This window comes from Neomonachus schauinslandi, chromosome 3 (genome assembly GCF_002201575.2).
Source record: "Neomonachus schauinslandi chromosome 3, ASM220157v2, whole genome shotgun sequence".
NCBI lineage: Eukaryota > Metazoa > Chordata > Mammalia > Carnivora > Phocidae > Neomonachus > Neomonachus schauinslandi.
The window spans coordinates 74,045,643-74,062,550 of record NC_058405.1 but is presented as its reverse complement, the minus strand read 5'-3'; the positions used below and the strand labels follow the sequence as shown (position 1 = coordinate 74,062,550).

Sequence of the window (16,908 nt, the reverse complement as noted above, 5' to 3'; positions counted from 1 at the left end):
TGTAGCCTTGGAGAAATGGTGTACCTTAATCCCTGTAATTTATATTATTTTGTAACTGGAAGTTTATAGTCCTGAGCCCCTTCACCCATTTCACCCACCCCCCAACTCCCCTCCCTTGTGGCAACCACCGATCTGTTCTCTGTATCTGTGAGTTTTGTTTTATTTGTCTGCTTTGTTTTCGTAGAGTCTACATGGAAGTGAAATCATATGGTATTTGTCTTTCTCTGTCTGACTTATTTTACTTAGCATAACATCCTGGCTGTCCCTCCATGTTGTTGCAAATGACAAGGTTTCATTCTTTTTTTGGCTGAGTAATAGTTGTATTGACTATACCACATCCTCTTTATCCACGCATCTATGGATGGACACTTGAGTTGCTTCCCTATCTTGGCTATTGCAAATAATGCTGCAATGAATATTAGGGTGTATATATCTTTTTGAATTAATGTTTTCATTTTGTTTGGGTAAATATCCAGTAGTGGAATTACTGGAATATACGGTAATTCTATTTTTAATTTTTTGAGGAAACTCCCTACTGTTTCCTCAGTGGGTGCACCAGTTTGTATTCTCACCAACAGTGCAGGACGGCTCCCTTTTTTCCACATCCTCCCAACCTTTTTTTTTTTTTTTTTTTTTTTTTTTTTGCTTTTGTTTTGTTTTGATTTTTATTCTAGCCATTCTGACAGGTGTAAGGTGATATCTCACTGTGGTTTTGACTTGCATTTCCCTGATGATGAGAGATGTTGAGCATCTATCTTTTCATGTGTCTACCATCTATATGTCTTCTTTGGAAAAACATGTACTCAGGTCTCTCGCCCATTTTAAATTGGATTATTTGTATTTTTGGTGTTGAGTTGTATATGTTCTTTTCATATATTTGGTTATTTTGGTTATTAACCCTTTATTGGATATGTCATTTGTGAATATCTTCTCCCATTCAGTAGGTTGCCTTTTCATTTTGTTGATGGTTTCTTCCACTGTGCAAAAGCTTTTTATTTTGGTGTAGTCCCAAATAGTTTATTCTTACTCTTATTTTCCTTACTTTTCCATTTTCTTAAGGGTAATTTTTGAGGTTTACTTTTTCTCTTGGGGGGGGGGTGAGGAGTAGAGGGAGAGGGAGGCAGAGAATCTTAAGCAGGCTCCATGCCCAGTGTAGAGCCCAACGTGGAACTTGATCTCAAGGTGGAGATCATAACCTGACCCGAAATCAAGAGTTGGACACTTAACCAACTGAGCCACCCAGGTGCCCCAAGGTACAAATTTTTTTAAATGTAAAATCTGCCAAAATTTTCCTTTGTGGTTTTGGCCTCTACAAACTTCTAAAGATCTTCCCAAACCTGAGAGATCTAATTTTTTCTTTTCTTTCAGAGAGAGCATATGTAATGGTACACATGGTAAGAACTCTGCATTAACTGTCAGGAGACCTCCGTTCTAGTCACTGGTATGTTGCACAATAATGCATAGCCAAACTATTATGTCAGTTATTTATTTGTTTATTTATTTTAAAGATTTTATTTATTTGACAGAGAGAGATGCAGTGAGAGAGGGAACACAAGCAGGGGGAGTGGGAGAGGGAGAAGCAGGCTTCCTGCGGAGCAGGGAACCCAATGCAGGGTTCGATCCTAGGACCCTGGGATCGTGACCTGAGCCAAAGGCAGATGCTTAACGACTGAGCCACCCAGGCGCCCCCCGTCAGTTATTTTTAAAAAGACTGTTAATTTCTTTAACTCTAATTTTGTATTTATTTTTCTCTATTGTACTTCTAACTTTTGCTTCATGTGTTTTGCAGTTCTTTGATAGATGTGTACACATTTAGGAACATTATGTCTTCTTGTCAAAGTGACTCTTTTATCATTATAAAATGTTCTTATTTAAATAATCCTTGTTTTGAAGTCTACTTTGTCTACTATGAAGATAGTCATTCCAGTTCTTTTATGACTAGACTTTCATCAATATCTTCCCCCATCCTTTTACTTTTTGCCTGTATGTGTTTTTATACTTAAAAGTACATTTTTTTCCTAGACAACACAGTTGGGTCCAATCTGATAATTTCTGCCTTCTAATTGGAGCATTTAGTCTATTTATACTTAATGTTTACTTGGAGTGTTATTCCATCTTTTAATGTAATTGTTGCTATAGTTGGCTTTATGTCCATTGTCTAGCTATTTATTTTTATTTATCCCATCTATCTTTATTTTTCTCTTTCCCTGCCTTTAAATTAGTCAAATATTTTTAGGTATTCCACTTTATATCCTCTGTTGGCTTTCTAACTATGCCTCTTTGTTTTGTTTATTTTTGTTCTTGGCCCCAGAACCTAGGGATACCATATACATTCTTAACTTATCAATGTACTTTGAATTAATACACTTCTTCACATATGAGAACCTTACAGCAGTGCACACTCCCATTTATCCCTCTCCTCACTTTAGTGCTATTCCCTTTGGCCTGAAGAACTTCTTTTAACCTTTCTTATATTGCAGGACATTGTATTCTATTTTTATTTGTTTTCCTGTTGTTGTCTTTGTTTTTCTAGAAGTACATTTATTTCACCTTCATTTTTAAAAGGAAAAAAAAATTGCTAGGTAAAGAATTCCAGGTTGTTTGCTCACTTCAGCAGCAGAATATACTAAAATTGGAACAATACAGAGATTAGCCCAGCCCCTGAAGAAGGATGACACGCAAATTTGTGGAGTGTTCCATATTAAAAAAAAAAGAATTCTGGGTTGACTTTTCTTTTTTTCTTTTCTCTCAGCACAGGTTGGCTTTGTTTCTCATGAGAAACCAGCAGTTTTTGTTATCACTATTTTGCTGTATGTACCGTGTCTTCTTTCTTTCTTTTTTTTAAAGATTTTATTTATTTATTTGACAGAGAGAGACACAGCGAGAGAGGGAACACAAGCAGGGGGAGTGGGAGAGGGAGAAGCAGGCTTCCCGCCAAACAGGGAGCCCGATGCGGGGCTTGATCCCAGGACTCTGGGATCACGACCTGAGCTGAAGGCAGACGCTTAACGACTGAGCCACCCAGGTGCCCCTCTTTCTTTAGATACAGTTAAGAATTTCTCTTTCATTTGCAGCAGCTTGGTGATGATATGTCTAAGTGTAGTTGTAGTTTTCTGTGTGCTTATCTTCTTTGGGATTTGTTGAGCTTTTTGTGTCTGTGGGTTGATAGTTTCCTTAAATTTGGAAAAAAAACAATAACCATTATTTCTTTGATTGTATTTTTTTTACCCCAGGGTCTTTCTTTTCTCCTTGTTGCACTCCAATTACATATTTGAGAGACTGCTTAATATTGTTTCACTGAGGGGTGCCTGGGTGGCTCAGTCGGTTAAGCAGCTGTCTTCGGCTCAGGTCATGATCCCAGGGTCCTGGGATTGAGTCCCGCATTGGGCTCCTTGCTCAGTGGGGAGCCTGCTTCTCCCTCTCCCTCTGCCTGCCACTCCCCCTGCTTGTGCTCACTCTCTGTCAAATAAATAAAGAAAGTCTTTTAAAAAAAATATTGTTTCACTGAGCTTCTGTTTATGTTCTTAATGTTTTTCTTCTATGTTCTTCAGTTTTGATAGTGACATGTCTTCATGTTCACTGATTTTCCTCCTGCAGTGTTACAGCTACTATTAGCCCATTTGGTGACTTTTTCATTTCAAATATTATATTTTTCAGTTCTAGAATCTTCATTTTTTTAAAGTAAGCTCCACGACACAGGGCTTGAACTCACAACCCTGAGATCGAGACCTTAGCTGAGATCAAGAGTCAGATGCTTAACTGACTGAGCCACCCAGGCAGCCTTCTTCATTTGTTTTTTAAAAAATTGTTTCCATTTTTCCTACTGACTCCTCATCTGTTCACTCATTATGTACCTCTTTTTCTTTACTTATAATAGCTGTTTTAAAGTTCCCATTTGCTAATTCCAACATCTGTGTCATTTCTGAGTCTGTTTATATTGACTAATTCTTCTTCTGATTACATGTCATATTTCGTACTTCTTTGCGTAGTTATTTTTGAGGTTGTGCTGGGCATTGTGGATGTAACATTGTTGAAAGTCTGGATTTGTTTTCTTTCTTTAAAGAGTGCTGCATTTTGTCCTGGCAGGCAATTTATTCATGAGCAGATCATCTCGATCTTTTCAAGACTTGGTTTGGGCCTTATACAGTAGCTGTTTCTCTTGACCTCATATAGTTCATTTCCTTTTTTAGTTATAGCTGAATGCTTTCAGTGTTTAATGAGGTCTCTCCATTTTGAATGGTCAAATCTGTAATGTCTCTCAGCACTGTGTGACCTCCAGAATCTTTATTCATCTCACACCTCTTTATATGTTTTCTCTAAATAACACTGGTGGGACTTTAAAAACATAGGAAATATAAAGTTAGTTGGGAAAGAACATATAAGCTTAAACCCAGAGACATAGTAAAATTCACATGTTGCATGTATCTCTGAGTGTCTAGAGCCAGGGTTTCATGCCAGTTTTGATCCTTGAGGCCTTTTCATCACTTTCTCTTTTCTTTTTCCTTAGTTGTCTCCTTGGGGTCACACTAAGGAAACTAGCTTTCACTAATAAAAGTCCAACCCTGATCTGCCAAGATTAATAACAAAGGGAGAGTCTCCATGGGAGGGGTGGCTTGGCCTTGTAGATTTCCATTCCCCTTAGGGTCCTTTTACTTGTTTACACTGCTAGACTGTGTTGGTTTTATGGGAAGTTACTGCTTCTCATTCTACCAAGCAGGTACTTTTGCCTATTATCTTCATATCCCCAGAGTGTGGCTGAGAGTGGGCTGGATTTTAAAGAAGACTTTATCTAAGCCTAGAGAAGATTAAGAAAAAAAATGTAAACAGAGAGAGTAACATGAAAATGAATTTTCTGGATTACAAAATATGACCTATTCTTTTTTAAGTATTTATTTATTTATTTGAGAGAGAGCGAGCATGAGAGAGTGCAAGTGGGGAGGGGCAGAGGGAGAGGGAGAGAAGCAGGCTCCCCACTGAGCATGGAGCCTGACGCAGGGCTCATTCTCATAAGCCTGAGATCACGACCTGAGCCAAAATCAAGAGCTACACGCTTAACTGACTGAGCCACCCAGGCGCCCCATGACCTATTCTTATTTATCTCACATGCTTCTCTGCCCAGCTCCTGGAGCATCTGCTTTGGTGTGAAAAGAGCCCTTCTGTGACCCTATCCTATAAAAACATGAGCAGAGGAGCAACCCTAGATGCTTTAATATACCTTCAAATTGAACGACACCCCACAACTCCTAAATACCCAAGTCTCACCCCAGCATAAATCCTGCTTTTTAACATTCTGTATGAAGACAGTGTAAATGTTCCGTCCTCTCTTATATGTGCAATAGAACAGATGTGTAGGGTAGGACTACAATAGGACAATTAACAGAACACCACAGACCCTGGTTTTCCTGGCTTTCAGAAACAGTCAATGACATTACTAGTCACATCTCTCTCACTGACTGCTGACCACATTGACCGTCCTGGCTACTCTGGCAACACTTAACAGTGTCACTAAGACCACTCACATCAAGACTAAATTTATCATTGTACCTCTCACATCTCTCTGTTTCTCTAATGCTTCGCAGTGAGTTGTGAAGGGTCTATTTACTTAGCCTTTGGGAAAGTCCATGTCTTTGTGGAATACTGAAGTCTAAGGAAAATGTTTGGGAGACTGTTCTATCTGGAAACCAATAGTCTTTCTAATTTTCCTTCAAAACTTTTCCTATGCTCTACTTAGCTCACAGTTATCTTTACAGCCAAATGCTTACGTGTGTTCATCCTTCCTTTGGGGTGCATAAATACATCATTCTGAACTCTGACTCTAAGGAAGCTAATTCTTAGGTCAGCAGGTCAGGCATCCTACATTGTGCCCAGTGTTGTACAATGACAGTGAGGGAAAACTACCAAGATGCTTACTCTTCTATTATTATTCAGTGAAACTAGGCAGGCATTTCTCTCTCCAGAAAAGGGTCAGAAGAAGAGTTGTGGCTGGGGTGGAGGCTATCCTAGAATTAAGCAAGTTAGCAAGTGTCCTGGAAATCCCTCATTCCCATTAGGACACCCACTCTACAGACATTGAGTCAAGATTCGGGGGGTGGAACGTCTGTTTTTTTAGGGTTGGAACTTCTAAAAGCTCTGCTGGTGATTCTAATATGCAGCCAACGGGTGAGAATGCTGCCCTTTTTTTTTTTTTTTTTTTCCCTCCTTTGGGCAAAAAGTTCAAAGGTGATTGTATTTTCCTTATGGGGAGTGATACATGCAGGTAGTCCTCAAACTTCAACAAACATCAGAATCACCTGGAGGGCGTGTCAAAACACAGATTGCTAGGGCCCACTCCCTGAATTTCTGACTCCGTTGGCCTAGGGTGGGGCCATTACCAACAAGTTCCCAGGTGCTGCAGATGCAGCTGGGTTGGGCCCACACAGGATGAACCACTGCTTTATGCAATGAAGCATTTCTGTCCTCGTCACTGTATTTGTCCTCACCCCAGGAAGAGATGAGTCCCTCCTTCTGAGGTGAGAGGAGCAAACCTGAAACAGAGCCCCCCCCTTTTTTTTAAAAGAGTAAATGTATTTTTTATTTGAAAAAAAATGCCTTTATATTTTACAAAAGCACATTTCCACCATGAATAAGTTTAATCCCCATTTCTTGTCCAATGCATTCATTGATTTATTTGTGTGATAAATATTTATAAGGCTCCTGCCTTTGCCTGGCAGCCTTCTAGGATCTGGAATATTGCAGTGAACATCACAAAATCCTTCTCCTACAACAAGCTTTATTTTAGTGGAGGAGGGACAGTCAAAATCAAATAAATATATGCAAATATGGAAGGATTCAATAAATGCAATGGTGAAAATGAAATAGAGCAATATGATAGAAGTTAGGGATTGAAACGGGGGAAGGGGCTACTGTAGTTTGGGTGGTCAAGAAGGATCTTCTGAAGAGGTGACACTCAGAGCCCCCATTTTAAACCATCTCGTGGTAATTAATGCAACAGCTTTCTTGTGGGGTTGGAAAAACTCTTGAGGAGCAGTCGCAGATCACCTGGCACATGGCATCAGGAGCTCTGGGTTTTCCCTCCCAACTCCATGGAGGACGAATCCCTGGTCTCAGTCTTTGGTGGGAGGAGAGAGGTGAAGGGTTGGTAGTCATAGGCTTAGGAATTCCATTGCTTTTCATGCTGTAAAGTGGGTCACAATCCCTTTATTTGCTCATTTCTCTGGACATGACTTTAAATTTTTAAAATATATTTTCATTGTGGTAAAATATAGATAAGGTTTGCAATCTTAATCATTTTTAAGCTTACAGTTCAGTGGCATGAAGCACATTCACGCTGTTGTGCAACCATCACACCATCCATCTCTAGAAATTTTTCATCTTCTGAAATGGAAGCACTGTATCCATTAAAAACCAACTCCTCAGTCCCCCCTCCCCTGGAAATCACCATTCTACTTTCTGTCTCTATAAATTTGACTACTCCAGGTACCTCATATAAGTGGAATCACATAGTATTTGTCCTTTTGTGCTTGGCTTGTTTCACTTGGCATGATGTCATCAGGTTTAAACTGGTTTTTTGATCTCCACCGGAATTGTTATACCAGAGTGGTGCAGACAGAAAAAACTGGATTCAGAGAGACCCAGCTTTGAGTCCTATCTCTGCCTTTTCTGGTTGTGTGATTTTAGACGATTTACTTAATATGCTTGGGCCTCGGTTTCCCCAAGACTAAAGCAAGACTAATAATATTTATCTCGTAAAGTAGCTGGGAAGACTGTGGGACAGCAAATATAAGACCCCTGGGCCAATGCTTGACATATACTGGTAGTGAGAGCTAATTAGGTTCCTTCTCTTTCCCAGCCCAGGGAAACAGAGGCTCCACAGGGTGAGGTGGCCTAGGCAGGGGAGTGGCTTTAGATCAGCAGGGTCACATCCTGAGTCATGCTTCTTCCTGGGCTTGTGTTTTCTGTTTCCTGCAAGGCCAAAGTCTTGTTTCTACAAAGTGAGCTTGGACAACATTCATGTCTGCAATGCTGGCATGTGTGAAGAACTGCTTTTGCCTTTTAGAGTATTTTAAAATGAGCTATCTGCTCTGTTCTCCCCCCCCGCCCCTCTCATGTTTAAAATGCAGTGCTAACAAAATATTTTTGGCATAGTAAGCATAATATATTGAAAGATTTTTATAAAGGATTAACGTAACTTGGAATCCTATTAAGACTAAGAAAGCAGATCTCATTAAGATTCCAAATTATGCCATGCAGTACAATTTTTATGATGATTAGGATAGGCAAAATAGCAAGATAGCAGAATTTTCTTAGCATAGTGCAAACTTGATATTATGATCATTTAAAGCCATCTGTGGTTGTTGCTCTGTTCATAAGGCCTTGGTTAATGGGAAAAGAGTGTCCTGGGTGCCCTGAGGTCATGGTTCCCAATGTTGGCTACACATGAGAATCACCTAAGGGGATTTTGAAAATCTCAAATGCCCAAATAGTGCAATTACATCAGAATTCCAGGGGGGAGAGGTTGGATCCAGGAATCTGTATTGTTTTTAACTCCCCAGATCATTCCAATGTGCAGCCACTGTTGAGAACCCTGCTCAAGCCCCGATAGTAACACACTTGCCTTTCCTCCAAATGTCCTTTAATAATCCTCCTCACACAGATCTTGTACATATTTTGTTAGATTTATACCTAAGTATTTAATTTGGAGGGAGGGTTAATGTAAATGGTATTGTGCTTTTAATTTCAAGTTCCACTTGTTCGTTGCTGATATATAGGAAAGTGATTAACTTTTGCGTATTAACCTTGTATCCTGCAACCTTGCTATAATTGTTTATTAGTTCCAGTAGTTTTTTGACAGTTCTTTCAGATATTCTACATGGACAATCATGTCGTCTGTGAATAAGGACAATTTTATTTCTTCCTTCCCAATCTTTATGCTCTGCCTCCCTTTTCTTGTCCTACTGTATTATTTAGGACAGCCTGTACAGTGTTGAAAAGCAGTGGTCAGTGGAGACATCCTTGCCTTGTTCCTGACCTTAGCATGAGATCATGGGTTTCTCACTAGTAAGTATGATGTTAGCTGTAGGGTGTTTGTAGATGTTCTGTATCAAGATGAGGAAGTTCACTTTTATCCCTAGTTTGCTGAGGCCAGATGTACTTTTGCAGCCACTCACGTACTGTCTCCCATAGACTGAACCAAAGCCATCACCCACTCAGTTTGCATGCATGTGTGTGTGTGTGCATGTGTGTGTGTGTGTATGTGTGACTGAGTTTGTAGATAGGCTTCATCCATTAGTAATCATACTTTCTTTCATGCTACACTCATTCATTGAGTGTCTATGTAGATACAACATTAAACAGGATAGAACACACAGAGCTTACACTGTTTTGTTTCTTTTCATTTGTATGAAATTTATTATTATTATTTTTTATTATAAAGATGCTACCAGCAATACAGAAGACAGTAAAAAATAAAAATAAAACTATCTTCTATATACCACCCAGAGGCAGTCACTCAACAATTTTTTATTTATTTATTTTTTAAAGACTTTATTTATTTATTTGACAGAGAGAGAGCAGGAGAGCACAAGCAGGGGGAGCGGCAGAGGGAGAGGGAGAAGCAGGCCCCCCGCCGAGCAGGGAGCCCGATGTGGGGCTCGATCCCAGGACCCCGGGATCACGACCTGAGCCGAAGGCAGCTGCTTAACTGACTGAGCCACCCAGGCACCTCTAAGAGTTTTTAATAGCAAAAAGAAAAATTAAATAAAATTGGGAATAATAAAGTGGTCCAATTAAATTTTTCAATTGATTTTTTGTGGTGCTAAAATATGGATAACATAAAATTTATTATTTTAAAGTGTACTGTTTAATGGCATTAAGTACATTCACAATGTTGTGCAGCCATCACTACTATTCATGCCCAGAACCATTTTGTCATCCCAAATAAAACCCCGTACTCCTTAGTCACCAGCTCCTCACTGTCCCCATCTTCCCAGGTCTTGTAACTTCTATTCTACTTCTGTCTCTATGAATTCACCTATTCTGGGTACCTCATATAAGTGGAATATACAATATTTGTCTCTTAAAGTTCTTTCTTTTTAAGATTTTAATTATTTATTTGACAGAGAGAGAGACACAGCGAGAGAGGGAACACAAGCAGGGGGAGTGGGAGAGGGAGAAGCAGGCTCTCTGCTGAGCAGGGAGCCCGATGTGGGGCTCGATCCCAGGACCCTGGGACCATGACCCGAGCCAAAGGCAGATGCTTAACGACTGAGCCACCCTAGGCGCCCCTGTCTGTTAACATTCTGACAAATAGCCACACAGGTATCTCTTTTATATATGTTTGCACATGCACACACACAATTTTGTATTTATTAAATTTTTCAATTCATAGGATAATGTACCTTATCACACAATAATTTTCTAGAATCTTCATGTAAACAGACCTAGATCTTTAAAGTAGTTGCATAGCATTCCACCAATGTCCTCTTGACATACATTTAAGACTCCTTCACCTCATTTTATTAAACAATGCTTACAATTATTATCCTTGGATTTATATCACTTTGCACTTGACTGATTATCATTTTGGGAAAATTCCTAGAAGTGAAATTATTGGTGCAAGGCCATGAACTAAATTTTCTTACACATTGTCTTAAAAGCAGCACATTTTCCCTGGGGCCAGTGACTCTAGAATGGTAGGAAGCATTTATATTTGTTGGCTTATCTTTAAATTTTTGCATAATGGCCAATTCAGGCAAAAAGTGTCTACATGTAGCCAGGACCCAAGGGCGCAAGAGCGCCTGGCTTTGGGGGTCCCCAACGGACCAGGTTGAGCCACTCACTGCTGACAAAATCCAGAGGCAGAGAATCTAGTGGTGGTCACACAAGAAAGGAATTTATCTCAATGAGGCCAACACAGGGAAGCAGTGAACTAGTGTGTCAAAGACTGTCTCCAAAGTGCTGACAATGCTTCCAGGTTTATCCAGGCAAAGGTCAGTGGGTACGTGCAGGTGGGCAGTGAATGTCAAGTCATCACTGTCTTGGGGTCAATCATGGGCAGGATCTTGCTGGCTCAGGGCTGTCCTTATTGCTTGAGGGAGTCGTTTCCGTTCCCACCATGGGATGCTTTACCCGCTGGCTCTTCTGCCTGAGTTAAGAGATAAACTGGAAAGAAGAACCTAATCAATTAGAAAGTACAGACAGAGGTCAAAATGGAGATACTTGAAGTCCTCTTTCCTACAGGCACATTTTTCTTGATTCAAAGTCAAAATACTATAGTTTTTTCGTGGAAAGAGTATACATTCTTACAAGCAGAATATATGTTTATTGAATAGAAGGATGTTGATAAAAATGGATTAGCATTTTTTTTAGCAATAAATGTATTAATATCTAACAACATGAGGAAAGTTGGGGAATCTTCTCTATGAAATCGAAGTAAGGGCCACAGAAAGGTCATAGTGTCTGGATTTGATTACGTTTATAGTAACAGTGTGAGGGCCTTGATGTTACAGTGGAAGGAGCACCAGGAAAAGTCAGACCAGCAAATTCAAGCGCCATCAGGTGTCCCCCTAAGGAGTTACATCCTACTCCCCCACTCTGAACCTCAGCGTCTTCATCTGTCAAATAAGGGATTGAGCTAGAAGGGACTGTATTAGTCCGCATAACAAAATACCCCAGATTACATGGTTTAAACAATAGGAATTTATTTTTTCACTGTTTGGAGCCTGGAAGTCCAACATCAAAGTGCCAGCAGGGTAGTGCCTGGTAAGAGCTCTCCCATCACGTTGCAGATGGCCATGTCCTTGCTGTGTCCTCATGTGGCCTTGCGGGTGTGTGCATGCAGAGACAGAGAGTGAGAGGAGAGAGAACAAGTTCTCTGGTGTCTCTTCTTAGAAGAATACTACTCCTATAAAATCTAGGCCCCACTCTTAGGATCTCATTTAACCTTGATTACTTCCTCAGAAGCCCCATCTCCAAACACAATCACACTGGGGGTTAGGGGTTCAACATAGGAATTTTGAGGGGACACAAACATTTGGTCCATAATATTTCCCCCATGCCCCTCACAAATTCATGTTTTTTCTTGCATGCAAAATACATTCATTCCACCCCAACAGCCCCTCAAATCTTAACCCATTCCAACATCAACTCTAGAATCTAAAGTCCAAATCAAGTATGGATGAGACTTGAGGTAAGATTCTCTCTAGCTGTGAACCTGTGAAACCAGACAGTTGTTTACTGTGTGCTTCCGAAATACAATATGGAGCAGGCATAGGATAGGTACTCCCACTCCAAAAAAATCAGAGGGACAAAAGGGGTGACAGGTCCCAACCAAGTCCCAGATCTAACAAGACAAATCTCATTAGATCTTAAAGCTCAAGAGTTGTTCTCTTTTGGCCTGATGCCCTGTGTCCTGGATCCACTGGGGTAGGGGTCCTGCCTCGTGGCTCTAGGGGGTGGTCCTGTCCCCAGGCTTCCGGCAGAGACAGAGCGGGCAGTTCAAATGACCTCTGAATTGCCTTTGGGTTATTCCTCTCCTCTCTCTATGGACAGCACACATTCACATCTGCACAGCTCAGATCCCACCACATAGAATCCAAGAGCCCAAACTACAGCCTCCCTTCATCAGTCCCATCTCCTTCCACATCAGCTCAAACCAGCAGTGTTTCTTCTCGAATAATCTCATCATCCCTTCATCCAGGCAAAATCCAGCCCCACCCTTCTCTTCAGAACAAGCTTCCTCATTTTTTGCAAGATGCGCAGGGTGAGAATTTTCCAAATTTTGAAATTCTGGTTCCTTTTTGCTTAACATTTCCTTCTTCAATTCATCTTACTCCTCCTGCGTTTTATGGTGAGCAGTCAAGAGGACCCAGGCAACACCTTCCACATTTTGCTTAAAAAATCTCCTCAACTAAATTTCCAATTTCATCACTTACAAGCTCTATCTTCCACAAAACACTAGAACACAGCTCAGCCAAATTTTTGCCACTTTATAACAGGGACTGCCTCTCCTCCAGTGCTCAGGAACCTGTTGTCGGTAACCTATTCTTCACTTCCAGCTTAGGCCTCCCAGAATGTTTTTAAACATCCACGTTCCCAGCAATGTTCTGTTCATGGCTATTCGTTCTCTGAGAAGATGGGAACTTTCTCTCCAGCTCTCTTTTTTTTTTCTTTCTGAGCCCTCAACAAAATTGCCTTTACCATCCCTATGTACCAATAGTCCCAACATGTCAATCTAGGCTTTTTCTAGCATGTGCCTCAAAACTCCTTCAGCCGGGACATGTTACCCAGTCCTAAAGCCACTTCGACACTTTGAGGTGTTTTTTTTTTATAGCAGTGCCCTACTTCTTGGTACCAAAATCTGTACTAGTCAGGGTTCTCCAAAGAAATACATCCAATATTTATTTATTAACTTATTATTTATTAGTTTTTAAATGCATTTATTGTAAGGAATTGGCTCATGTGATTATAGAGGCTGACAAGTCTCAAGTTCTTTGGGGCAAATCAACAAGCTGGAAACCCAGGAGAGAGGGCAATGTAGTTCCAGCCTGATGGCCAGCAAGCTTGAGCCCCGGGAGGAGCCAGCCTTTCAGTTTGAGTCCAAAGGCAGGAAAAAAACAGATGCGTCAGCTGAGAGGCCATCAGGTAGGAGGAGCTCCTTACTCTGCCTTTTGGTCCATTAAGCTCTTCAACTGATTAGATAAGACCCACCCACATTGGGAGATCAATCTGATTTATACAGTCTGCCAATTCAAATGTTAATATCATCCATAATTATTCTCACAGACACAACCAGAATAATATTTGACCAAATATCTGGGCACCCCATGGCCTAGTCAAGTTGACACTTAAAGTTTATCATAACAGGTACCAAACTGGGTCCCCTTGGTGGGGAGTTGGGAATGGTGGTGTTGAAAGGTGATCCCATCACTTGCACTTAGAACTGAGTAATCCTCTTATTTTGGAAGTCCTTGGCCCTTCTGCCTGCCCTAAATCCTTGTGTTCTTTTAATCACTTGTTTGACCCACAGCTTTCTTGTCTCTCCTCATTACAAAGAGTAATTATATTGAGATCTTTTTCTCCTAAAAGCTGATTTTTTGTCCTTTTACAAAACACTGTAGATGTGTGTGTGCCAATTAAATGCAGTTTTACAAAGAAAAGAATGTAATCTCAGTAGAAGAGAATCTATCATTGTTTTGCAATGACAGGCTTCGTGGGCTCTCTGGGCTTCATTAACTCCATGGCAAGAGAGGGCAGTTTTTTTTTTTGTTTTTGTTTTTTTTTTAGAAGTAGAACTTTTCTTGCTGACGAAATTGTAACAAATATTGATCATGCACAATGAACTAAAAACTCTTGAAGGAATGATAAAAAAAATATTAGATGTTAGATCTCCGGCTCTCTGGCTTAAACTATAAATGTTTCCATTATTAATATGTGTTGAAATGAGGGATTTGCCCACATCTTAGAAGTATTGGTATATAGTCATAGGAATGGTATACGGCTGGCATATATATACCAAAATAAGCTAAGAGACATATTCAGTAATGCTGCCGGTAATAATGCTGCTAAGGGACACAGGGCAATTCTTAGGGGCTGCACCCATAAGACGACATAATAAAAATAAAGAAGAAAGATCAAGGAGATGGGTACAGACTCCTCCCCAGATGCACAGGATTATGTGGATCAGCACTGGGTCATGTGAACACACCCTCTGAAACATGTCTGGACTTCATCGCCTTCTGTCCGTCTTCACGGCTACCCCCCTATCCATGTCAGTGTTCTCTCTCCCTCCCTCTCTCTCTCTCTCTCTGGTGAGGCATTTCCTTCCCACTGGTCGCACTTCTTCCACTGTGCTCCCTGCAATCTGCATTTTGCAGAGAGGCTGAGTGATCATATAACCTCCCTGACTGAACCATTACAAGTAACAGTGCTGTTCAGGGGAATTACAGTGCAAACCACAAATGTGAGTCACTTGTGTAACTTTATATTTTCTAGTAGCCACACTGAAAGTTACCAAGAAGTGAAATTAATTTTAGTGACATGTTTTATTTAACCCAACACAGTATATCCAAAATAAAATCATTTTCATATATAATCAATATAAAAATACTTGCTGAGATGCTTGACATTATTTTTTCCCTACCAAGTCTTTATAAGCCTGTGTGTATGGACACACGTAACACATCTCCGTGAAGAGGGGCCACATGGCAAGTGCTCCGCAGTCACCTGTGACAGCAGGTCCCTTACTAGATAGGGAGGCTCCGGAGCCTCTGGCTGTCACCCACCTGCCAGGCTCACAGCACTGAGATCTACTGGCCTCTGGTCTTCATCCTTGAACTCATCAAGTTCTTTCCCACCCTATGGCCTTCATACACGGGGATCCTTTTTCCTGGGGAGTTGCTGTCATTCACCACACCATCTAAATAGTTCCCTTCTGCTCTTTGCCCTCAGAGCACTGAATACAATTCTAATTACAAATATATTTGTTTTTTTAATGCCCATCTTCGTGCTAAAATATGTACTTCATGAGGCCGGGGATTATTTCCATTTAGTCCAGTACTACATATTATGTGTCTCATCTGCAAGGCACATCAGAGGTACTCAACATTATTTGTTGAAAGAATGGATGGATTCCTAAGGTATAGATTCTCTAGTATTTTTCATGATGTGAGTTGCAACCTATTGGAAAGCATGAAATCAATTTGGTGGGTTATAAGTACCATTAGGTAAAAGAAATAGAATAACCTAATATATGTGTGTCTAGGGTTATGATGTGTCATATATTTCTTACTGTGAATTGTGTTCAGAAATATCTGGATGTGCTTGCCTTAATCTGTGCTGAAATGTAAGAGGAGAGTTTCACTTCATCTGGGGACAAGCAAACCCCCAGTTCTTGGACCTGTGGGATCAGAGCTGGGTTTTTTTCTGAGCTATTCCCTTAAGCCATGGCCAACCTGTAGGAGAGAAGCTGCCAGACAGGATGGTGGTCAGCTTCCTCAGGAGGCCATTCAGCAAGGGAAGGTGTTGGCCTCCTTACTCTGAATGTGCTGGAGACCCCTGAGCAGAGCAGTGGAGTCATAAGCAGGCCTGAGTGCCTGCCCATCAGACATCTTTAGGGACCAGGATAGGTACCCCCTCATGTCTGTCCAAGGGATGGCTGCCTTGTGGAGCACAAGAGTGACCTGGTTGCTCAAATTCTCAAAGGATTAAAATCATACAGAGGCTATCTTTTTTCAATTTGATGCAATTAGGCTAAAAATCTACAACAAAAAGATAATTACTTGTTTGGAGATTAAGCAATACGTTTTCTGAAAAACCCATGGGACAAAGAAGACATCAGGATTTCCAAATCCTAAAACACCTTAAATTATGTTTAAATACTATATATCAAAACTTTTAGGATGCAGCCAAAGCCATGCCTGAAGGAAGATTTATAGCTTTAAAGGCTGATATTCGACAAGAATAAATGCTGAAAATCAATGAGCTAAGAGTCTATCTCAAGAAGTTTGAAAAAGAACAGGAAAATAAAGCCACGGAAAGTAGAAGTAAGGATATAATAAGGATAAAAGCCAAAAATAATGACTCAGAAAAATAAATGTACAAAAGAGGATCAAGAAAGACAAAGATTGGTTCTTTGAGAGGACTAATAAAACTCAAAGCCCCTGGCAAGTCTGTTAACGAAAAAAAGAAAGTAAAAACATTGATGTCAGGGATTATAAAGGGGATTTTTTTCTTCCTGAAGATCCCACCATCCTTAAAAAGATAATAAGGACTATGACAATACATTTGAAAATGTAGGTGAAAATATAGGTGTGTTCTGGAATCACAGCTTGGGTTCAGCAATTTTTTATGAAGACTGAGAACATAACTCGGTATCCACAAGTGTTGCTCACTTCCTGCTATGCTCTGGAA

At 40.4% G+C, this 16,908-nt stretch overlaps 1 non-coding gene across 1 annotated transcript; it reads left to right on the top strand.

Moving 5' to 3' along the window:
* Positions 1-2,600: 2,600 nt before the first annotated feature.
* Positions 2,601-2,706, top strand: LOC123324438. The gene has a single exon (XR_006539810.1). It is a non-coding gene; the product is annotated as a U6 spliceosomal RNA (small nuclear RNA).
* Positions 2,707-16,908: the final 14,202 nt, after the last annotated feature.